Genomic DNA, 23,149 nt, shown 5'->3' with positions numbered 1-23,149 from the left:
TGTGGACCAGTTTTGTCTTTTGCCATAGCTATTTTAAAATTAATAGAACTCTAGTCACTGGTCCCAAAGTATTCCCCCACTATCACCTCCGTTACCTGTCCTACCCTATTTCCCAACAGTAGGTCGAGTTTTGCCCCTTCCCAAATAGGACCCTCTATATACTGCTTGAGGAAACTTTCCTGAACGCATTTAACAAATTCCACCCCATCTAAGCCCTCAATACTCTGGCAGGCTCAGTCTATGTTAAGAAAATTAAAATCCCTTACTATGTCAACCCTATTGCTCCTGTTATGTCTCCCTAGTCTCCCTGAATATTTGTTCCTTTAATTCCTGTTGACTATTTGGGAGCCTACAGTACAACCCCAATAATATCACAATCCCCTTATTTCTTAGGTCCATCCACAACACCTCACTGGATTATTCCTGTTTTTCCACCTCTGATTACTGCTATGATATTCACCTTAATCAAAAATGCAACTCCCCTTCCCTTCTTTCCACCACCTCTATCCCGCCTAAAACATCTGTACCCTGATACATTGAGCTGCCAGTCCTGTCCCTCCTTTAGCCATGTTTCCGTAACAGCCATAATATCCCAGTCCCACATACCTATCACACCCAGAGTGCCTTACCTGTCACCCTCTTGCACTGAAATAGTTGCAATTTAATCCAACAGGCATTCCTTGTTCCCTGTCATTTTCCAACCTGACCAGTCTCTTCACTTTACAAATTCTGATTATTGTATCCCCTTCCAGACTCACATTTGCCTCCCTCTTGTTGAGGATGCCAGCTTCTGCCAATCTAGTTGAAACCCTCCCCTCCTTTGAAGCACTAACAAACCTGGCCGCCAAGATATTGGTCCCCCCTCCAGGTCTGATGGAACTCGTCCCTCTTGAACTGGTCACCTCTGCCCCAGAAAAGATCCCAATGATCTAAAAAATCTAAATCCCTGGCCCCTCACCAATTCTTTAGCCATGCATTCATCTGCCATATCCTCCTATTCTTATCTTCAGTAGCACATGGCACTAGAAGTAATCCAGAGATTACCATCAACAAGGTCCTGTTTCTTTTTAAAAAAAGATTTTTCATATCTCTATAAATCATTCCACAGGACCTCCTCCCTAGTTCTACCTATTTCATTTGTGCCAACATGCACAATGACTTCTGGCTGCTCACCCTCCCCCTTGAGAACACTCTGCAGCCATTCTGAGAAATCCTGGATTCTGGCATCCAAGAGGCAACACACCATCCTGGATTCCTGTTTGTGACAACAGAATCTCCTCTCTGTCCCCTTAACTATTGAGTTTCCTATCACTAAAGGTCCTATTTACCTTTACCCATTTCCACTGTGCCCCAGAGTCAGAGTCAATCGTAACACCACCGACCTGACTACTGCTGCTTTCCCCTGAACGGTCATTCCTCACAATAGTATCCAAAATGATATACTTGTTTGAGGGGAATGGCCACAGGGGATTCCTGCACTCTCTGCCTACTACCTTTGCCTTTCCTGGTGGTCACCCAACTACTCTCTGCCTGCACCTTAGATGTGACCACCTTGAGATATTAAAGGGTTAATTTGCTCAGTTGACTTGCAGAAATTGGATGTCCCGGAGGCTAGGATGGGACGCCTCTGACTTACAATCTTCCTGTAAGAAATTTATATTCCCATCCCGTGCCATTCAGAGCCATTTGCATGGTTATTTCTTAGTTATTCAGAGTAAAAGAATTACATTATCATTCTATTCAAAATCTATAAGAACATTGCAGTTGGAATTTTGACTATTCCCTTTAGTTAAAAAAAGATTCACAACAGATTTGACCATTAATGGATGATTTATATTACATTGTTTCTGGAAACAATGTGGTCTTGAGTGCCACGTGACTGAGGGTTGTCTTGTGGGCATTACTGCCTGTGATGTAAAGATTTTGAATAAAGGAAGAAGAATTGTTCCTTTGTTCAGAGAGATCCCTTGACATGGCTTTACAAGCATCGCGAAAAGTGTTAAGGGTTTCTCCACAGCTTATAACGTGCTTGCTTAATAAAATTTTGCTTGTTCACAGAAGTTGGCGCTTGCAGTTGCATCGTGTGTAAGAATCTCAGGAAAAGAACACAACGACCTCTCAAACTGTTAACTATGAAGTGCTCAGATGATCCTGAGTGCATCCACCTACAGTTCCAGCTCAACACAGTGTTACCCAAATCTCACTTTGCCATCATTCTACCTCAATTTTATCACAAACATGTCTTTTACAACTTTTGGTTTCAGTGATCTTTTTGCCTTTGGAAGAGTAGTTTGGATGTCACTGTACTGGACTGCTATCCTTGTCCTTTTTTCAGTAACTATCCCACCCCCACCAAGAATTGGCCTGTATACACTAGTGCCGGATTTGCTCAATTTGTTTGACTCATTCGACTTTCTTCACTGCTGCTTCATACTTTTCCTTTGACTGGGGTGTTGTATTTTATGTTGTTCACTTGCTTTGAGAAAAGTGCTTGTCTGTTACATTCGATGTCTCCATTGCCTTGACAATTTCTAAAGAATGATGAGCTGTTGCTTCAAGTTGGATCTGGGACACGTCTTGCTCACGTAACATCTTCTACTTTGAGACAGAGTCAGAGACGTACAGCACGGAAACAGATCCTTAGGTCCAATTCGTCCATGTTGACCAGATATCCTAAATTAATCTAATTCCATTTGGTAGCACTTGGCCCACATCCCTCAAAACCCTTCCTATTTAATATAACCATCCAGATGTCTTTTAAATGTTATAATATCAGCCTCTACTACTTCCTCTGACTGCTTATTCTATACACACACCACTCTTTCTGTGTAAAAGTTATCCCTTAGGTTCTTTTCGCATCTTTCCCCTTGCACCCTAAACCTATGCCCTCTAGTTCTGGACTCCCCCAATCCAGGGAAAAGACCTTGTTTATTTACCTACCCATGCCCCTCAGCCTCTAATGCACCAGGGAAAATAGCCCCAGCCTATTTAGCCTCTCCCTATAGGTCAAATCCTCCAACCCTAGCAACATTCTTGTAATCTTTTCTGAACCCTTTCAGGTTTCACAACAACCTTCCGATAGGAGGGAGACCAGAATTGCACACAAAATTCCAAAAGTGGCCTAACCAATGTCCTGTACAGTCGCAACATGACCTCCCAACTCCTATATTCAATGAACGGACCAATAAAGGAAAGCATACCAAACACCTTCTTCACTATCCTATCTACCTGAGATTCCACTTTCAAGGAGCTATGAACTTGCACTCCAAGGTCTCTCTGTTCAGCAACACTCCCCAAACCTTACCATTAAGTGTATAAGTCCTGCTAAGATTTGCTTTCCCAAAATGCAGCATCTCGCATTGATTTGAATTAAACTTCATCTGCTACTCTCAATCCATTGGTCCATCTGATCAAGATCCTGTTGCAATCTGAAGTAACCTTCTTCACTGTCCACAACACCTCCAATTTTGGTGTCATCTGCAAACTTACTATCTATAGCTCCTACGTTCACATCCAAATCATTTATATTTATAATTAAAGCAGTGGACTCAGCACAGATCTTTGTGGCACACTGCTGGACACAGCTTTCAGTCTGAAAAGCAACCCTCCTTCACCACTTTCTATCCTCTATCTTTGAGCCAGTTCTGCATCCAAATGGTTAGCTCTCCCTGTATTCCATGAACTCTCACCTTGCTAACCAGCCTATCATGAGGAACCTTGTCGAATGCCTTACTGAAGTCCATATAGATCACATTCACTGCTCTACCTTCATCACTCCTCTTTGGTACTTCTTCAAAAAACTCAATCAAGTTTGAGAGACATGATTTGCCATGCACAAAGACATGTTGACTATCCCTAATTAGTCCTTGTCTTTTCAAATATATGTAAACCCTGTCTTTCTAGATTCCCTCCACAACTTGTCCATCACGGATGTCAGGCTCACCGGTCTATACTCCCTGGCTTTTCCCAACCACATCTCTTAAATAGTGGCACACGTTAGCTAACCTCCAGTATTCCAGCATCTCACCTGAGACTATCATTGATACAAATATCAAGCAAGGGGCCCAATCACTGATGGTCAGGCAGCATCGGAGGTGCAGGAGAATCTACATTTCACATGGAGGGCTGTGTTTTTCCAGCACCACATTCTTCGACTCTCCAGCATCTGCAGTCCTCACTTTTCACCCAGTAATCACTTCCTAGGTTCCCACAGAGGTCTCACATACACCTGATCAGGTCCTGGGAATTTATGCATTTTAAGACATCCAGCATCACCTCCTCTGTAATATGGACATTTTCCAAGATGTCAGATACCATCTTATTCCCCCACATTGTGGATCTTCCACATCCTTCTCCACAGTCAACACTGATACAAAATATTTGGTTAGTAACTCCCCCATCTACTGTTGTTCCACACATAGGTTACCTTGCTGATCTTTGAAGGGTCCTGTTCTCTCCCTCATTACCCTTTTGTCCTTAATATATTCACAAAATCCTTTTCGATTCTCCTTAACCCCGTTACAAAAGCCATCTCATGTCCCCTTTTTGCCCTCCTGATTTCCCTGTTAAGTATACTCCTACTGCATTTATACTCCTCGAAGGATTCACTCACTCAATCTCTGCTTCCTCCTTTTTCTTAACCAAAAGATCAATTTCTCTCATCATCTAGCATTCCCTAAATCTACCAGTGTTGTCTTTCACCCTATACTGTCTCTGGACTCTTGTTATCCCATTTTTTTGAAGGCTTCCCATTTTCCAGCTGCCCCTTTACCTGCGAACATCTGCCTCCAATCAACTTGGGAAGCTCTTGCCTAATACCATCAAAATTGGCGTTCCTCCAATTTAAAACTTCCACTTTTACAACCTGTCTATTCTTTTCCACCACTATTTAAAAACTAACAGAATTATGTTCGCTGGCCCCAAGTGCTCCCTCCCTGACACCTCAGTCACCTACCCTGCCCAAGAGTAGGTCAGGTTTTGCACCTTCTCTAGTAGGTACATCCATATACTGAATCAGAAACTTTTCTTGTACACACTTAAATTCCTCTCCAACTAAATCCTTAAGACTATGGCAGTCCCAGTCTATGTTTGGAAAGTTAAAACCCCCTACCATTACCACCCAATTCTTACAGATAACGGAGATCTCCTTACAAATTTGTTTCTCAATTTTTACACTGACTATTGGAGGGTCTATAGAACAAACCCAATAAAGGTTATCATCCCTTTCTTATTTCTCAGTTCCACTCAAATAATTTCATTGGACGTGTTCCCAGGAAAATCCTCCCTAAATACTGCCATGATGTTATCCCTGATCAAAAATGCCACTCCCCCTCCCTTCTTACCCCCTTTCTATTCTCCCTTTAGCATTTTGTTTGTAATGTGCATCTGATTCCCTTGTTTCAACATTACATTGAGATGACATTCCTGTAAACAGAGTAACATTCTTTGGAGATGTTTTGAAGCAAAATGACTGTCACTTTTTCTCTTCCAAGTAGAAATTGATAAAAATGTCCACAAGTTGAAACTTTATTGCTGGAACAGCACAACAGGTCAGGCAGCATCCAGGGAACAGGAGATTCGACGTTTCGGGCACAGGCCCTTCTTCGGCCCAACAAGTCCACACCAACCCTCTGAAGAGCAACTCACCCAGGCCCATTCCCCTACATTTACTTTACTCTCTACAAAAATGTCCACAAGCAAAGACAAAAACCAGATTCCCTTTCTTGATTGAAGTACGGTATTGTTGCATTTGTGTTAATGCCCTGGACAAAATGCAACTGGTTGTCCTTACTGAAATAGGGCTGCTGCAAGTCATGTCTCACAGCTGTCTCACCACAGTGCAACTTCATCACTAGGTCATACTTGCAAAGAGCTGGTGCTGCTCTCAACAGTAGCTTGATTTAATGAAGGTTGCTTCTTATTCTGTGCCTCAATGCTAATACATATCCTTGACCTTGAGTTGGCATAATGGTTCACATTGAAATTAGACCAGAATTTTGTTGAGCAGTTGCAAAAGATTTTGATTGTGGTCAGCAATGGCTTCTTCCATCACGTTACTCCATCCACGAACTAGCAAAACCACTCACTAACCCTTTTATGTTTTCTGTATTGATATTCCTCTGGAGCAATGGATATTGCAATCTGTATCTCATAAATGATAAAAAAAAAGTTGCTGCTTTTATCCAGCTCCCTTGCCAGTAACAGTCTTTGCATTTAGGGTAGAGAAGATGTTAGCTTTTGTACATTGTGACAAAATTCCTTCAATATTTGGCATGAAGTAGTGAGATCTCTTCACAGCTTTATTTAGAACCTTTGCGTCAATGCGTATGCTGAACTATGATGCCTCTAATCTATTCTGAGGAGTTGTCATTTTCTTGATTGCCTCTTTCTTTCCTAAATTTTTTTAATCTCATCTTTCAGGCTGGCCTTGACAGTGGCTGTAATTTTCCTCAAGTTATTGAAGTGTTCTTACACTCTTATCTACTTCAACGTTATATTGTCCTTGTAAACAAATCATTGTACTCCAAGATCTGATCTGCATTCAATGATGGTGCTATGATATTTGAAATTTGGTTTGAAAGGGTTACCGGTTCAAGCTCAAGATTTTCTTCAGCTGAAACACGCAACCTTTGCTTTCCATCAAGATCCAGAACTTAAGATCTTGTTCTTGTCATTTTAATTGGGCTCTCCAATTAACTTGTCCTGAGCATAAATATGTTGAAACTTTATTGCTGGAACAGCACAGCAGGTCAGGCAGCATCCAGGGAACAGGAGATTCGACGTTTCGGGCACAGGCCCTTCTTCAGGAATGAGCAGAGCTGTTGTCCTGAGCTGGGGTAGGTCGAGTTGCAGGGAATGTAGGTACCGGCGCATGGCTGCAAGCGTGGTGCGGAGGTTCCGGAGGGAGGTCCGTTGCTGGAGGCTGCGGATTTGTTGCAGGTACTGGTAGTCCTGGTTGGGTCCAAATTGTGTTGGTCGGAAGGTGATCTGGAGTCCATGGGGGATCAGTCGGTTCCGTAGGCTGGTGTTGAGAAAGGAGATATGGCTGTGGTAACGAGTCTGCTTCAGAATGTGGCTGAAGAGCTTCTGTGCAGAGGAGATGACCTGGGGTGTGCAGTGAGAGAGGGACTCACTGAAATCTTTGTAGAGAGAGGCAGAGAGCTTCTTCAAGGAAGGCATCCTTGTAAGAGGATTTGCAGTAGGTTGAAATCTTCGAGGAGAAAGTGAGGTCTGCAGATGCTGGAGATCAAAGTTGAAACTTTATTGCTGGAACAGCACAGCAGGTCAGGCAGCATCCAAATGATGGCAACATAAATATGTTGCCATCATTTCATCACAACTTAATTTTTGAGGTCTTCATATTTGAAATGATGTTGAGCAACAGATCTGAGAAGGTCAAGATGTTGTATGGAGCATTGATATCTGACACCATGTTGACTTAATGATCTCCTTCTGTAATCATTATTCCAACAAACCATTTATCACCCGTTCAACTGAATGAATCAACTTGTGAGAGAGGCACTTGCTTGTTCTGCTGCCTTCTAGCCGTATCTTTGTATGCAAAATGATTCACCTTCTTGTCGTAACACTATGTTCCCCGTGCTGGACATGACCTGTAAAGGACCTCTACTCTTCTTCATCCACAGAAGAATCCATACACTAAACAAACAGTTCTTCCTCACCATATCGGAAATTAAAGATAGTAAGTACCAAAAACTTTCGTGTACTTACCCCCACACACCGGATTCCTCAACCGTTCCAGAATCTTCCAATTGGCCTCCGGAAGCGCTTGGGCGCCATTAACCACGCGGCCGCTGCAGCAACTGCCGCCGTGAATCATGACGTCATTTCCGCCCCCACTGACCTCGCAGCTTCCGCAATCGCCACTCAGACAACCGCCTCTACGATCGCCAGGAAGACCATCGCCGACAGATTCGTGGCCTCCGCGGGGTCCACAACACCGTTTCTGCATTCGCCACAGCCACTTCTGCCCCCGGAGTTGCTGTCGCCGCATCTACTTCCGCCCCCAGTGACGTCACTCGCCTGCACAACGATCACGCCGCATGCGTCTCCGCCCCCACGCCTAAATCCATCCCCACGCCCAGCTCCAGTCCCACACCAGGTCCTCGCTCCAGCCCTGCTGTATTTTCACCATCGCTCCAGACCTCCCCCTCTCTGAGGATGAAAGATCAGTCCTCAGCAGAGGCCTCACCTTCATCCTCCAACGCTCCCGGATTAACGAATTCAACAAGCGGCAAGACATCGAGCATTTCTTCCGCCGCCTTCGCCTCCGCGCCTATTTCTTCAACCAGGACTCCTGCCCACCCTCTGACAACCCCTTCTCCCGCCTCCAACACACCCCATCTGGACACCCCGTGCTGGCCTCTTACCCGCCCTCGATCTCTTCATAACCAACTGCCACCGCGACAATGACTGCCTCAACCTGTCCACCCCTCTCACCCACTCCAACCTCTCACCCTCGCAACTTGCAGCCCTCCATTCCCTCTGCTCCAACCCCAACCTCACCATCAAACCGGCAGACAAGGGGGGCGCGGTGGTAGTTTGGCACACCGATCTTTATATTGCTGAGGCTAAACACCAGCTCGCGGACACCTCCTCCTACTGCCCCCTTGACCATGACCCCACCTCACACCACCAAACCATCATCTCCCAGACCATCCATAACCTCATCACCTCAGGAGATCTCTCATCCACCGCCTCCAACCTCATAGTCCCACAACCCCACACCACCCGTTTCTACCTCCTGCCCAAAATCCACAAACCTGACTGCCCCAGCCAACCCATTGTCTCAGCATGCTCCTGCCCCACTGAACTCATTTCTGCATACCTTGACACGGTCCTGTCCCCCTTACTCCAAGAACTCCCCACCTATGTTCGGGACACCACCCACACCCTCCACCTCCTCCATGATTTCCGCTTCCCCGGCCACCAATGCCTTATCTTCAACATGGGCATCCAGTCCCTATACACCTCCATCCCCCATCACGAATGCCTCAAAGCCCTCCGCTTCTTCCTTTCCCACCGAACCAACCAGTACCCTTCCATTGATACCCTCCTTCAACTAACTGAACTGGTCCTCACTCTGAACAACTTCTCTTTCCAATCCTCCCACTTCCTCCAAACCAAAGGAGTAGCCATGGGCACCCGCATGGGCTCCAGCTTTGCCTGCCTCTTCGTTGGATATGTGGAACAGTTCATCTTCCGCAGCTACACTGGCACCACCCCCCACCTTTTCCTCCGCTACATCGATGACTGTATCAACGCTACCTCGTGCTCCCTAGAGGAGGTTGAACAGTTCTTCCACTTTACTAACACCTTCCATCCCGACCTCAAATTTACCTGGACCATCTCAGACTCCTCCCTCCCCTTCCTAGACCTCTCCATTTCTATCTCGGACGCCGACTAAACACGGACACTTACTATAAACCAACTGACTCCCACAGCTACCTAGTTTACACCTCCTCCCACCCTGCTCCCTGTAACAATGCCATCCCATATTCCAAATTCCTTTGCCGCATCTGCTCCCTGGAGGACCAATTCCAATAACGAACAACCCACATGGCCTCCTTCTTCAAAGACCGCAATTTCCCCTCCGACGTGGTTGACGATGCTCTCCACCACATCTCCTCCACTTCCCGCTCCTCCGCCCTTGAACCTCGCCCCTCCAATCGCCACCAGGACGGAACCCCACTGATCCTCACCTACCACCCCACCAACCTCCAGGTGCATCGTATCATCCTTCGTCATTTCCGTCACCTCCAAACAGACCCCACCACCAAGGATATATTTCCCTTCCCACCCCTATCAGCATTCGGGAAAGACCTCTCCCTCCGCGACTCCCTCGTCAGATCCACATCCCCCACCAACTCAACCTCCACTCCCGGCACCTTCCCCTGCAACCGCAAGAAATGCGAAACTTGCACCCACTCCTCCTCCCTCACTTCCCTCCAAGGCCCCAAGGGATCCTTCCATATCCGTCACAAATTCACCTGCACCTCCACACACATCATTTACTGCATCCACTGCACCCGATGTGGCTTTCTCCAGCTTTCTTATTTTCACTCCCAACCCCTTTACTCAGCACCACCCTCCTGACCCAGCACCGCCTTCTTGACCTCTCCGCCCTCACCCCCTCTCCGGCCTATCATCCTCACCTTAACATCCTTCCACCTATTGAATTCCCAGCGCTCCTCCCCCAAGTCCCTCCTCCCTACCTTTTATCTTAGCCTGCTTGGCACACCCTCCTCATTCCTGAAGAAGGGCTTATGCCCAAAACGTCGATTCTCCTGTTCCTTTGATGTTGCTTGACCTGCTGCGCTTTTCCAGCAACACATTTTTAAGGTATGAATCCTTCTTTGTGATGTCCTCCATAGTACTTGCATCCTGCCTTTTGGACTTGAAGTATTTCATCATCATAATGCAAGAACTAGTTTGATCTACCATCAGTATGCTCCTGCTTCTGATTTACAATGTTAGCATTAATGCATATATTTTGTTTTGGGGGATGGTGCTCAGAATAAGTTTACCTCTCCCAGTAGACACGTTCTTACTGCAGATCTATTACACCTAATATATTACAGTCTTAAGTCAGATCTTTAGTTCAGTGAATAGATGCAACTAAAATGAGTTCATATATTGATCAGTGAACCTTAGGTCCTAATACTGAACATTCGTAAGTACATTCACTTGGAGTTTAAAATATGCCTTTGCTGAATCTTTAAATCCTTCTTTTTTTTTGTCCGTTCTTCAGAGAGAATCGAGGTAGAAAGTCTCTTCCCAGAGTGATGGAAGTTGGAAACATGTAGCTGCTCTGCCTTGTTAAACAGATCTTGGTCTGTTTTGTAATTTTAACAAAGCATGGGAAAACTTGCCAGTTTAGCCCATTATAAATGTACATTTTGACCACAGCTGGGAGAAGCAAAGCTGTCATTTTTTCTCTTCCTGTGTTTCAGCTGTGGACTGTTCTTTTGTTCATTTTCAAGTGCTGTTGACAGCTTTTATAGCTCTGAATCTTCATGTGTCACTTTGTCAGCGGTTGTGTTCATTTTAAAACTCTTCAGCACTCAATATCAACGTGACTTCTGACACCAACTTTGGGTTCAGCAGACAGCAGTATGGTCAGAATGCAGTCTTTACAGATGTTCCTACTTAGTGAGTTTTGAGAAGATTTGTAGCTCAGGTTGAGGTTCTGGATGTAGGTTTGCTCGCTGAGTTGGAAATGAATCTTTCAGCTCAGTGAGCAAACCTACACCCAGATGTTCCTTCTAAAATGGCTGCCTTTAGTGTTTGCATACCTCATCTAAGTCACATGACTATAGCAGATGAACGGCTTTTATACATATTTGCATTTGAATCCAAACAAGACATTGGGAAAAAAAAACTGCTCTGATTACCTGCTTTAAATTACACTTTGCAAGTTCAAGAGCATGACAAAGAGAACTTTTCCCCCCACTTTGATTTTTAAAATTTGCATTAAATTTTGAAAACAAGCAGACTCTCTCGGTAAACAGATGGAACAAACAAAAAAAAATTAAAAAGTTTTTGTTCTCCCACATTTGAAAAAAAGTAGTGAATTGACCAAGTGCAAGAGTAAGTGATAGCCAAGCAAGAGGAAGGTATGATCAATGGAAAAGAATGGGTGGGGGTGAAGATATTAGAATAGTGAAGAACTAAGGAATACCACAGGAACAAGTGATTAGTGTGAAATTTGAATAATTAGGCAAAAGGAGTTGAGAGCTATACTTCTGCATTTAAGGTAACAATTTCATGGAGATGAATGCATCCACTCTCACAATACCATGTCATTACTTATCTCACTTCAAAACAAAAGAAATTAAGATGGGAAAAAGCAGAATAGAACACAGTCAGAAAAAAGAGACAAAGTGTACAGACTGATCAAAAAGTGACCACATTCAATCACACATTAGTGGAGACATAGTGGTAATGTCAGTGGACTAGCAATTTAAATCCTCAGGTTAATTATCTGGGAATGTGAATTAGAATCTACAATGAGATGGCAAAATTTAAAATTCATTGAAATCTGTATTTAAAATATAGCGCATTATTACAATCAACAGTGGTTGCATTGCCAAAGATTCATCTAGTTCACTAATGTCCTTAAAGTAAAGGAATTGAGCTGTATTCGGCTGATTTTGTCTATACGTGACTCAGGTAACTCCTAAATGCCCTCTTGAATGGCCAAACAAACCAAATGTACTGAACTACTATAAAGACTAAAAGAAATGAAGCCAGTCAAACTGTCTCGCATTGACTTAGGCATCAGAAACAATGGCTCTGCAAAGTCCTCCTCTATAATATCTGGGGGTTTGTGCCAAATTTAACTGTCCCACAAATTAGTCAAACAACAGCCTGACATAATCATCTCTTACAGACAAACATGCCAAAGAACACCAGCATCTCTGGGTATGTCCTGTCCCACCTGCCAGTCAAGCCTAGCAGAAGCCACGGAATTGTGGTTTACAGTTGGGAAGCAGCTATTACATGAGTCCTCAACATTGACTCCAAACCCCCTGATATTTCCCAGCAACATGTCATATGTGGAAAGGAAACTATTTGCTAAATGTATTCTACTAATGGTCAGTCATAGTGCTGCCGAGGTACTCTTGGTGATGGACATTGAAGTCCCCCACAGTGCCCTTATCATCATCAGTGCTGCCTCCAAGTGGTGATCAAACTTTAGGAATAATTGTTCATTAGCTGAGTTTGGCCAGAGGTGGGAGTGGGACAGCAGAGTATCTGGTGCCCATCCCCATTTTTCAAATGATGCCATGTTACTACATGGGGTCTAAAGTCAATTTGAGGACACAAGGCAAGTCCCTCCCATAATCATATAGAGTTATAGAGTCATACATCACAGAAACAGACCCATCAGTCCAAGTCTTCCATACCAACCAAACATCCTAATTTGACCTAGTCACATTTGCCAGTATTTGGCCCATATCCCTCTCAACCCTCCTATTCACATACCATCCAGGTGTCTTCTTCCTATTCTTCCTATAGAAGGACAACCAGAATTGTACACAGTAGTCCAAAAGTGACCTCACCAATCTCATGTACAGTCACAACATGACATCCCAACTCTTGTACTCAATGCTCCGACAAATGAGTAAAATGTGCCTTACACCTTGTTCACCATCCTGTCTACCTGCAATGCTACTTTCAAGAAACTATGCATCTGCATCCTTAGGTCTCTTTGCTCGGTTATACTCCCTAGGCCCTACCATGAACTGTATAAGAAGAAAGTGAGGACTGATGATGCTGGAGATTCAGAGTTGAGAAGGCACAACAGGTCAGGCAGCATCCAAGGAGCAGGACAGCCAACATTTCGGGCATAAGCTCTTCATCAGGGGCTAAGAGATAAATAGGTGGGGTGGGGGAAGATACCTGGGAAAGCAACAGGTGGATGCAGCTGGGAGGTAATTGTGGTAAGTTAGTGGAGAGGGTGGAGCGGATAGGTGGGAAGGAAAATGGATAGGTAGCGCAGGTCAAGAGGGCAGTGCCAAGTTGGAGGGTTGGATCTGGGATGAGGCGGGAGGGGGGAGATTCGGAAACTAATGGAGTCAATATTGATACTGTGCGCTTGAAGGGTCCCAAGACAAAGGTGAGGCATCCTTTCTCTAGTTGGCGGGTGGCTTTGGTTTAGCAGTGGAGGCGGCCCAGGACTTTCATGTCCTTGGTGGAGTGGGAGGGGGAATTGAAATGTTCAGACACAGAACAGTGGAGTTGTTTGGTGAATGTGTCCCAGAGATATTCCCTGAAACGCTCCATTAGTTAGTGTCCTGTCTCCCCAATGTAGAAGAGACCACATTGAAAGCAACAGACACAGTAGATGAGGTGTTTGGATGTGCAGGAAATTCTCTGCTGGATGTGGAACGATCCTTTGAGGCTTGGTTTTACACCTCTTGCAGCATCAAGGGAAGGTGCCGGGTGTGCAGTGGACTGAATGAGGGAGTCACGGAGGGAATGGTCTCTGCGGAACGCAAATAGGGGTTGGGAGGGAAATATATCTCTGATAGTGGGGTCTGATTGCGGGTGGCAGAAATGGCAGACGATTGTGCATTGTATCCAGATATTAGTGGGGTGGAAGGCAAGGACCTGGGGGTGGGGGGGTTTATCCTTATTGCAGTTGGAGGGATGGGGTTCAAGAGTGGAGATGTGCTGGGCAGCATTGTTGATCACATCGTTGACCACCTTCCCCCAGCCCCACTCCCCCTTTCCCCTCCACATGCCTGATTAAGGGCGTATGCTCGAAACATGGACTCTCCTGCTCCTCAGATGCTGCCTGACCTGCTGTGCTTTTCCAGCTCCACACCTTTTTAACTGTATAAGTCCTGCTCTGGTTTGCCTTGCCAAAATGTGACACCTCTTATTTACCTAAATTAAACTCCATCTGCTGCTCCTCAGCCCATTAGCCTATCTGATCAAGGTCCCATTGTACTTCTTCAATGTCCACTACACCACCAATTTTGATGTCATCTGCAAATTTACTAACCATTCTTCAAATCATTTATATAAAATGATAAAAAGCAGTGGAGCCAACACTGATCTTTGTGGCACACCACTGGTTAGAGGCCTCCACCTTGATGGATCTGTGCTGTGATGGAATGGGAACATACCCAAACATTAGTTCGACCAATTTGACTTGATTCACGTCAAATGGCTGAAAGTACTAAATGTTGCCTTTTGACTACTACTCGCTTCAATTCCCACAGCCTGGCAATTTACAGACTACAAAGAGTAGGGCAAACTTCAAGTAAAGTTCAAACCAGGATGATATTCCAAGTTGAACTGACTTATGGCATCAGTTTGGCATTGGAGTGAGTTTGATCAATAATGCAGGAGGCAATAGGAGCACCTTTGGAGCAGCACTTTGCTTGTTGGATGGCTTTCTACAAGTTGGAGAAAATGCATTTTCATTCCAAGCTCTTTTCCTCAGTTTCATGCAACTGGTAGACAAGCAGGCGGCTGATGAAATGCGTGAATGGCTGAACCCCAAGATCCCTCTATTCTACAAAACTACCGAAGATCCTACCATTAATTGTGATAGCTCGACCCTTGTTTGTTGTAATCTAAATGCATTACCTTGCATTTACCCACATTGGCTGAAAAACTGCAGATGGAGTTCATTCACGCATTTCATCAGAAGAAAAGAGCAAGCCAGGCAGCATCCTGCTTGTCTACCTTGGATTCCAGAATGTGCAGTTTTTTTTTGTCTCATCACTAGCTGGCATGGTGGCTCAGTGGTTAGCACTGCTGCCTCACCGCACCAGGGACCAGGGTTCAATTCCAGCCTCAGGCGACTGTGTGGAGTTTGCACATTCTCCCCATGTCTGCATAGGTTTCCTCTCACAATCCAAAGATGTGCAGGTTAGGTGAATTGGCCATGCTAAATTGCCTCATAGTGTTGAGGGATGTGTAAGTTAGATGCATTAGACAGGAGTAAATATAGAGTAATTGGGAATGGGTTTGGGTGGGAAACTTTGGAGGGCTGGTGTGGACTTGTTGGGCCAAAGGGCCTGTTTCCATATTGTAGGAATTCTAACTGGCAGCCACTTCTGAGGCATTCAGGAGAACAGATGAGTTTTCTTAATTTCACTCAGTGGGAGCAGAATGCACACCAATCAGTTTCTAACGCTGTTTCTATGCAGATCTTAAAAAAAGTTTTTTTTCTGCAGGAGTGTTCTGACTCTAAGTTGTTATAATATTTACAGTTAAAATAAATACATCATTCCCATAAGATAGCCATATGCTCCAGTTCCTATACAAGACCTGGCTAAGTGCAAACTGGAAGGCTTAGAAAAATGTTGACAAAATAAACTCTTTTCTTCAAGGTCAAGAATTAAAACCTATTATTACAGAACTCTTAGGGCTTTAAAATCAAGCTGGAATACAAACTAGCAACTAACTTTTCAGGAGTTCCAACTGTTCAGAACTGAAAAGTAATTCAGAACTTCTGCAAGCACCATAGGAGAAAAATTATCGTTCAAATTTATTTAACTATTTTTAAACAGTATCATTTGATAGTTATTAAAATCTTAAAGAGGGAAAGAGATTTCCTGGGTGATAGTAATTCACATAATAAAACTTCAGGAATAGGTTCGGCCAAAGTTGGTAACCCCCCACTGCATACATTGCCATGCCCCTGGTTGTTCTGAAGACCCTTGAATACATAATTGCCTTGTGGTGCACTTTGGATAGTTTGTTTAATATTGTGATGTATTACTTAGGGATGGTTGGAATGCAATTGCGATATTAAATCTTGAAGGATGTTTAATCAAGGCTGACCTGTTAAATGAGATATTTTGACCAGGTTTTCCAAGATGTACTTAATCATCTAAACTCTAGAAACTAACTGCTGTTGTTCATGGATCATAGGAACAAAGAGTAGGTTATTTACACCCTCAAAATTTGTTTTCCCCATTTAATAGGATCATATTTAATCTGTATCTTAACTTTTTCCACTTCTCTGGGCTTTGTATCTTTTTTAAGATTTCCAGAAAAAGTTGATTAACCTCATACTTAATATTATTTCATTTAGCACCTACATTTTTGAAGAAATCTTGCCTAACTTGTCTAAGTGACATGGCTTTATACGCCACCAGTTGATCATTGCAATGTGCTCTTTTGGTATCAGTATGCAAATCTTGAAACTGATCCACTAACTGCTCTAACAACACAGATTCAATGCCCATTCTGCACATTTCCAGAGTCATTTCAGTTACTGAGATCTGTGGTGGATGACAGGAAGGAGAGGGGAAAGTCACCCAACTGAGACAATACATGCTCAACAGTGCAACTTTGAGGGGACTACAGGGTCGTTGGGGGTTCAACTGCATAACACTCTAAAGATGACCAGGTAAGATGAAACAATTGTTAAGATGGCATGTAGAGGCAGAGAGTATAAAAGCAAGGAAGTGATCTACATCTTTACAAATCATTGGTCAGAGCAGATTTGGAGTATCGCATTCATTCTGAGTACCTTACTTAAGGATGTTTAAGCACTGCAGGAGTGCTAGAATGACACCAGGAAAGAGGGACTATAGTTACAAGGAAAGATTAGAGAAATTGGGCTTATTCTCTTTGGAACAAAAAAAAGATTAAGTGATCTTATTGAGGTGTTCAAAATTGCAAATGATTTTGATAGAATACAGAAGGATATTCTGCTTCCACTAGTCAGTATGTCAGTAATTGGGGATCACAATTTCAAGATTGTCAGCAAGAGCGCTAGGAGTGAGATGTGGAGAAACAGCTTTACTCAGAGTTATTAGGATTCAGAATGTGCTGCCTAGCACACTCCATAGGGAGGTTTCAAAGGAGCACTGGATATATATTCGAAAATGATGAATTGAGAGGGCTATGGAGATCGGCTTGAACAAGGGGACAAGCTGGATAGTTATTTTGGGAGCTAGTATGGCCACGATACGTTGAATGACCTCTTTCTGTACTATAAAATTCTATGATTCTAAAATTGCTAGGACACATTTCTTATAATAATGCTAGATACTGGATTTCTAAGAGTCTCTTGATCAATGAAAATATGCTATCTATAATCTGACATCAAGCAGTTTGTGAGGGATATAAAATGAGTGAGCTAAGATAGCAATATCCATCCAAGGAAATGGGAGCAATTTAATTTCATCAGTTTGCATCACAACAGAGAAAGGAATAGAAGGACAAAGGTGTAGACCCGCAATTCCCCAACAGGGCGATTGCTGCATCGAAAGTGGCACTGTAGATCACCACTGACTAGACAAACTTATCAATATCATACTTCCAAGCAGCTGGCTCTACAATATTAGGCAATTAGCAACAGGTGGTAGGTCATCTGTCTTGACCCATTAATGGACATCATACCATATACATCACAAAGGAATTAAAACATTTGAACAAATACCCTAATGGCTGCACTACTGAAGGAGTAATACTGTAAATTGCAACATTTACTTTCAGATTTGCTTTTGAATTTCCGGCTTGTAGTGTTTTGTAATTTCCTTCCATTATCATTTAGTATTATTACATTATTTGATGAGCAACCTCTCTCCAATGCATTGTGTCAAAGATGAAAAGTACAAACTTTTTCAGTATTTCCTCAAAATTCTGTTCTAAAACAAGTGATCAGGTCCATGGCACTTTCAAACTCTTTTGATGCACATATCTTACTCATTTTTCAGATCAACACTGAAGGCATATTCAGACCAGATATTGAATAGTTTTATTACAGCTTATTTTCAGTCTATTATTTTGACTATACAACCTAATCAGCTGACAATATTTTTCCAGTACTACATAGTACTGCCACCAATACAGAAAACAAGCATTTTGACTTGGCTGGAAACTTATTTATACAATATCTTTTAAAATGTCCTTAGTCTTGTGCTGCTCAAGAATATTTACAGAATTTGAAATAAGGAAAACAGTCACTTTAACAGATATCTTACCATAAAACTACCATCATTATCTTGCCATAAGACTACAGAGAGAACAGGATCAAGTGACATTACATCACTATGTGATGCATATTTTGTCTCATGAATATATCTCAATAAGCAGAGCAAATTGTCTTGAGCAGTTTCACAGGAGCAATGTTTGACACTGAACCGCACATACAAAAATATCTGACCAATTTTTATTAATATTCATTGATAGGATTCCTTGCCCTAATTGCCTTTGAACTATGCACCTAAGGTCATTTCAGAGGGCAGTTAATGGTTAATCACACCGCTGTGGGTCTGGAATCACGCAGGCCAGATCAGGCAAAGATCACAGATTTCCTTCATGAAATAACATTAAATGAACCAGATGGATTGGATACAAAAATTGATTATAGCTTCATGTGTTAGGGAGGAAAACCAGAGGCTGAGCTCTTGAAAGCTAAAAGCGCTGTCAGCTATGCTGGAGTAATTAAAATCCAGGATTCTCAAAAGGCCAGAGTTAGTGGAGCACAAATATGTCAGAGGGCTATAAGGCTTCAGAAGATTACATAGTCAAGGTACATTAAGTGAGAATGTTCAAATTTGCTTCCTGATGCCTGATTAAATAAGTGAAACTGCCTTACAAATGGCAAAAAGTACTTCACTGCAATATCATGTACTGTTGTCAGTTTTAGTTGTGGGAAAGAGGACTGTTTAAGGACTAATATTTTCTAGCAAGTTCTTAAAATCACACATACAAATAGCTTTTTAAAAATGGCTTCATCTTCTTGACCTCATGAGCCAAAACCTCATCTATTTGACTTTTATCTTCTTTAAAATTACAAATACAGCAGCTCACACTGACACCTTTTTCCATCATTCTATCAGCTCACCACAACTTGCAGGTATTTTTCACCCTCAAACTTATTCATCATTTTAACCTCAATGCTGTTGGGAAATTTGTTTAGTAGCATTCTCACCTCAAGCGTCAGATATCATGGTTCTAATCCCATTCCAGAATTTGAGCACAAAATGCAAGGTTAATACTTCAGTGCAAAAACAAAGACAGGCTGCACTATTTTACCTCATGACACTATTTCAAAAAAAAGATAGCAGAGTTATTCCAGTATCCTGGAAAATATTTGTCTCTCATATAACATTGCAAGAAAATATCATAGGACATTGCTGGTAATGTGGAAATTTGCAATGTGCAAATGGGTTGCTGTTTCTACAACAATAACCAAACTTAAAACTGCTTGTAAAATGCCTTGAGAGAAACGCTGTGCTCATGAATAGCACAACATAATTTTTTTTTACTTTTCTTAAATGAATCACAGTTCAATCTTTCCTAAAATAGACTTGGGGCAGTTTCAAATTACTTTGCTTTTGAATATAAAATAATTTTAAGAAGTTCACCCATCACTCTACCACAATATATTAAACGGTTTTTAAATAAGTAATTTGTGTCTCCTTCTTTTGAAAAATGGATCATTACAATAAGTCACTCTTCAGCACGCACCTACGTTGGAAAAAGTCGATATTTTCGGGCAAAGGAGTTTAGGTTCAATTAAAGTAGCTTCCCCATATGCAATTCAGTTCGCAATGTTAAATCAATAGGCAAAGATGCAAGACCAGTCCAATCCGACAGCGTCAGGTGTTACATTGACAGCGATGGATTCAGTTTGACAATACAACCGTACAGCTTCATAGCCCGAGGCCAACAACTAACACATGTTCCTTTGAGCACTATCGCTAACTGCCCATTTTCAAAGTAGGAGGAGGGAGAGTTTTTGTTTTCAATGAGACAGGCAAAAGAACAATAAAATGAATTAACAGCAAAAACACGGGATAGATAATGAAAATAACAATGATGCGGTAAGATTCAACCAATGTCTCACCTATTTCAAACCAACTCAATTAGAAACAAATTTAATACTATGTTCGGCTCAGGTGGCGCTAAAAACTGAATTGAGAATGATACAGAAGCACAAAGATACTGCCACTTACAGCGATACCTCCTGTCCGTCTGTCAGCAGTCAGCACGCGCGCATGGGCACTACATTCCAATGATGCAAGATGCAGCTTTTTTTTGCCCAGGACCTTTGTGCGCCTGCGTATGCAGACTGTTATTGAAGTGAAGCGGCAGGGTGGGTGCTGGTGCGTTCAAAGGAAGGTCACACCTATAGAATCTTCACAGTGTGGACGCAGGCCATTTGGCCAATCGAGTTCACAACGACTCTCCTATCCTTCTTACCCTGCATTTCCCATGGTTAATCCATGGCAACTTGGCCCATTTTAGTCCTGAAATCAACGGGCTAGATGAGTTGGAGTCTCCACATTTGCTCAGATTTGTCAGCACATATAAAACACAAAGTTTGTACAAATTGTACATTAACCCTTAAATTGCTTTTCAAGTGTAGAATATTTTAGAGGAGGAAAATTGAGATTGCAACGCTCAAAATGATGAGACTCACAATCCAGAAGCAACATCAGTTTTGTTGTCAGGAGGGAAAGAGCTTTCTGGTTCACTTGTGAAAATCATAACACTTATATTGTAATTTGGAGTTTGCATCCAGAAAGCATAGTCCTATCATTCACATATTTTGGGAGTATAAAGGATTGGGGATTGGCCTTTTAAATGCAGATATTTGAAAATGCTCGGTTTGAAAGATTATCAAACACAGCTGAAGTAGTTACAATTCAAAGGACAGCCCATGTTTATTTAAGGTCAGTTGGAAGTGGGAAAGTATCAAACAATAGTAGGTCCTTTTGTTGGGTTCATGGTAGATTCGTAAGAGGTTGAAATTATATTGTTTCACAAGAATAAAAGGAATGTTTGGGAATTGGAAAAATGATTTTTTTAAATCTCCAACTGGGACATTTCAGGGGTGCTATTTTGCTATGGAGATAGATTACAGTCAGTTTTTTTGGAGGATTAGTATATCTCACAGAAACATCAGTTGAAGCCTAGAAAGAGTTTTGAAACAAGCTGAGGAAGAAATCTACCTTGTAGATCATAATCAAAAGCTTATCAGGAATGAAAGGTGTTGTCTGATTTTGGAGTAATTGAGCAAGAAATCAAACTTGAGTTGGAATGTCCACAATTGCTTAAGAACAATTGTAAGGACATTGAGCCAGATGTTAGGAAGGACTCAAACAAAATCATAACTATCAGAATAATGAGATACTGAGAAAAATCAAAATAAATTTCTCTAAGCCATGGTACTCTTTGAGAAGCAAAGGAACCTTCAAGGTCCTGTCGAGAAGAACTTTTGGGTGGAAATAAAAGTAGATTGGGCAATATCTTTTGAGATTTTCAAACTTAAAGAATAAGTGTTTATGAAATATATTTAGTGTCAAGCTACTGGTACTTGCTTTGTTGAACCAGAGTACTTTTGGAGTACTGCCCTACTACAGAAAGTACATTGTTAAATTGGAAAGGGTGCAGAAGAGATTTACAAGGATGTTACGGGAACTGGAGGATTTCAGTTATAATGAGAGACTGGACAGACTGGAACTTTTGTCCCTGGAGCACAGGAGGATGAGGAGTGACCTCACAGAGGTTAATAAAATCATGAGTGGCATAGATAAGGTAAATAGAAAACATCTTTTCCCCAGGATAAGGGAGTTCAAAACTGGAGGGCATAATTTAAGGTGAAAGGGGAAAAATTTAAAAGGGACATGAGGCGCAATGTTTTCATGCACAGGCATATATGGATTGACCTGCCAGAGGAAATGATAGATGCAGGTACCTTTGAAAGACATTTGGAAATGAATAGGAAAGGTTCAGAGGGATTTGGGCCAAACGCAGGCAATTGGGACTAGTTTAGCTTGGGAAACCTGGTCGCATGAATGATTTGGACCAAAGGGCCTATTTCTGCGCTGCATGACTCTATGAGTACCACAAAAGTCATTGCTTTAAAAATTGCGTAGCACTTCACCTAATCCAAGTTATTAATACATTTAGCGCATTCTCAGGCTATAAAATTAATTTTTCAAAATCGGAGGCTATGCCAATGGGTGGCCTTGCTATGACACCCCACTTAGTGGACGGATCCTTTTTTCCCTTTCGTTGGTTCCTGGAGGGCTTCTTATATTTAGGCATTTTTATTACTCCAGTATTTGGTCAGTTGTATAAGGCTATTTTTGTGCATTTACTGGAAAGGATAAGGCAGGACCTGCAGCGATGGGGAGACCTTCCAATTTCCTGGTTGGGTAGAATAGCACTAATCAAAATGAATGTCCTGCCCCGTCTTCTATATCCTATGAGAATGCTTCCGGTGATGCTGCCGAGGACGGCTCTACGTAAATTATATGGTTGACTGGGTTCCTTTATCTGGAATCATAGACGGCCCCTCACTAAGCTGAAGAAGCTACAGCTTCCACAGACAAGGGGAGGATTGGACTTCCCAGACTTTAGGAAATATCAGTTAAGTTCCCTATTAAGTTACATAGCTGATTGGGTCTTGTCTGATCCACAATCAATCTGGTTGAACATCAAGGCCTCTCAAGTAAAATACCCACTTATTAACCTTTTATTTTCAGACAAGAGGAAAATCATTACAGATCACTGCAAAAACCCTATAATACTAAACACAATTAAGGCTTGGAATATAATGCGGCAAAATGAGGGTAATTCACATAAAACAATCCCCCTATGCACTGATAGTGGGAGCATGGGGATTCCAAACGGGGTT

The 23,149-nt window shown here is 42.5% G+C and overlaps 1 protein-coding gene across 8 annotated transcripts in view; it reads right to left on the bottom strand.

Moving 5' to 3' along the window:
- Nucleotides 1-23,149, bottom strand: part of LOC122549819 (cytoplasmic dynein 1 intermediate chain 1) — a 271,821-nt gene that overhangs the window by 223,187 nt on the left and 25,485 nt on the right. Inside the window, exon 1 of one of the 8 annotated variants that reach the window (XM_043689896.1) lies at nucleotides 20,460-20,558. The exons of 5 other annotated variants lie outside the window; for them this stretch is intronic. The gene's annotated coding sequence lies outside the window, so the exon portion shown is untranslated. 2 more of the 8 variants (XM_043689897.1, XM_043689898.1) reach the window with 2 other exon arrangements.

This window comes from Chiloscyllium plagiosum, chromosome 5 (assembly GCF_004010195.1).
Source record: "Chiloscyllium plagiosum isolate BGI_BamShark_2017 chromosome 5, ASM401019v2, whole genome shotgun sequence".
Taxonomy (NCBI): Eukaryota; Metazoa; Chordata; class Chondrichthyes; order Orectolobiformes; family Hemiscylliidae; genus Chiloscyllium; species Chiloscyllium plagiosum.
The sequence above is the reverse complement of the archived record's forward strand: the minus strand, read 5'-3'. Positions and strand labels throughout refer to the sequence as shown.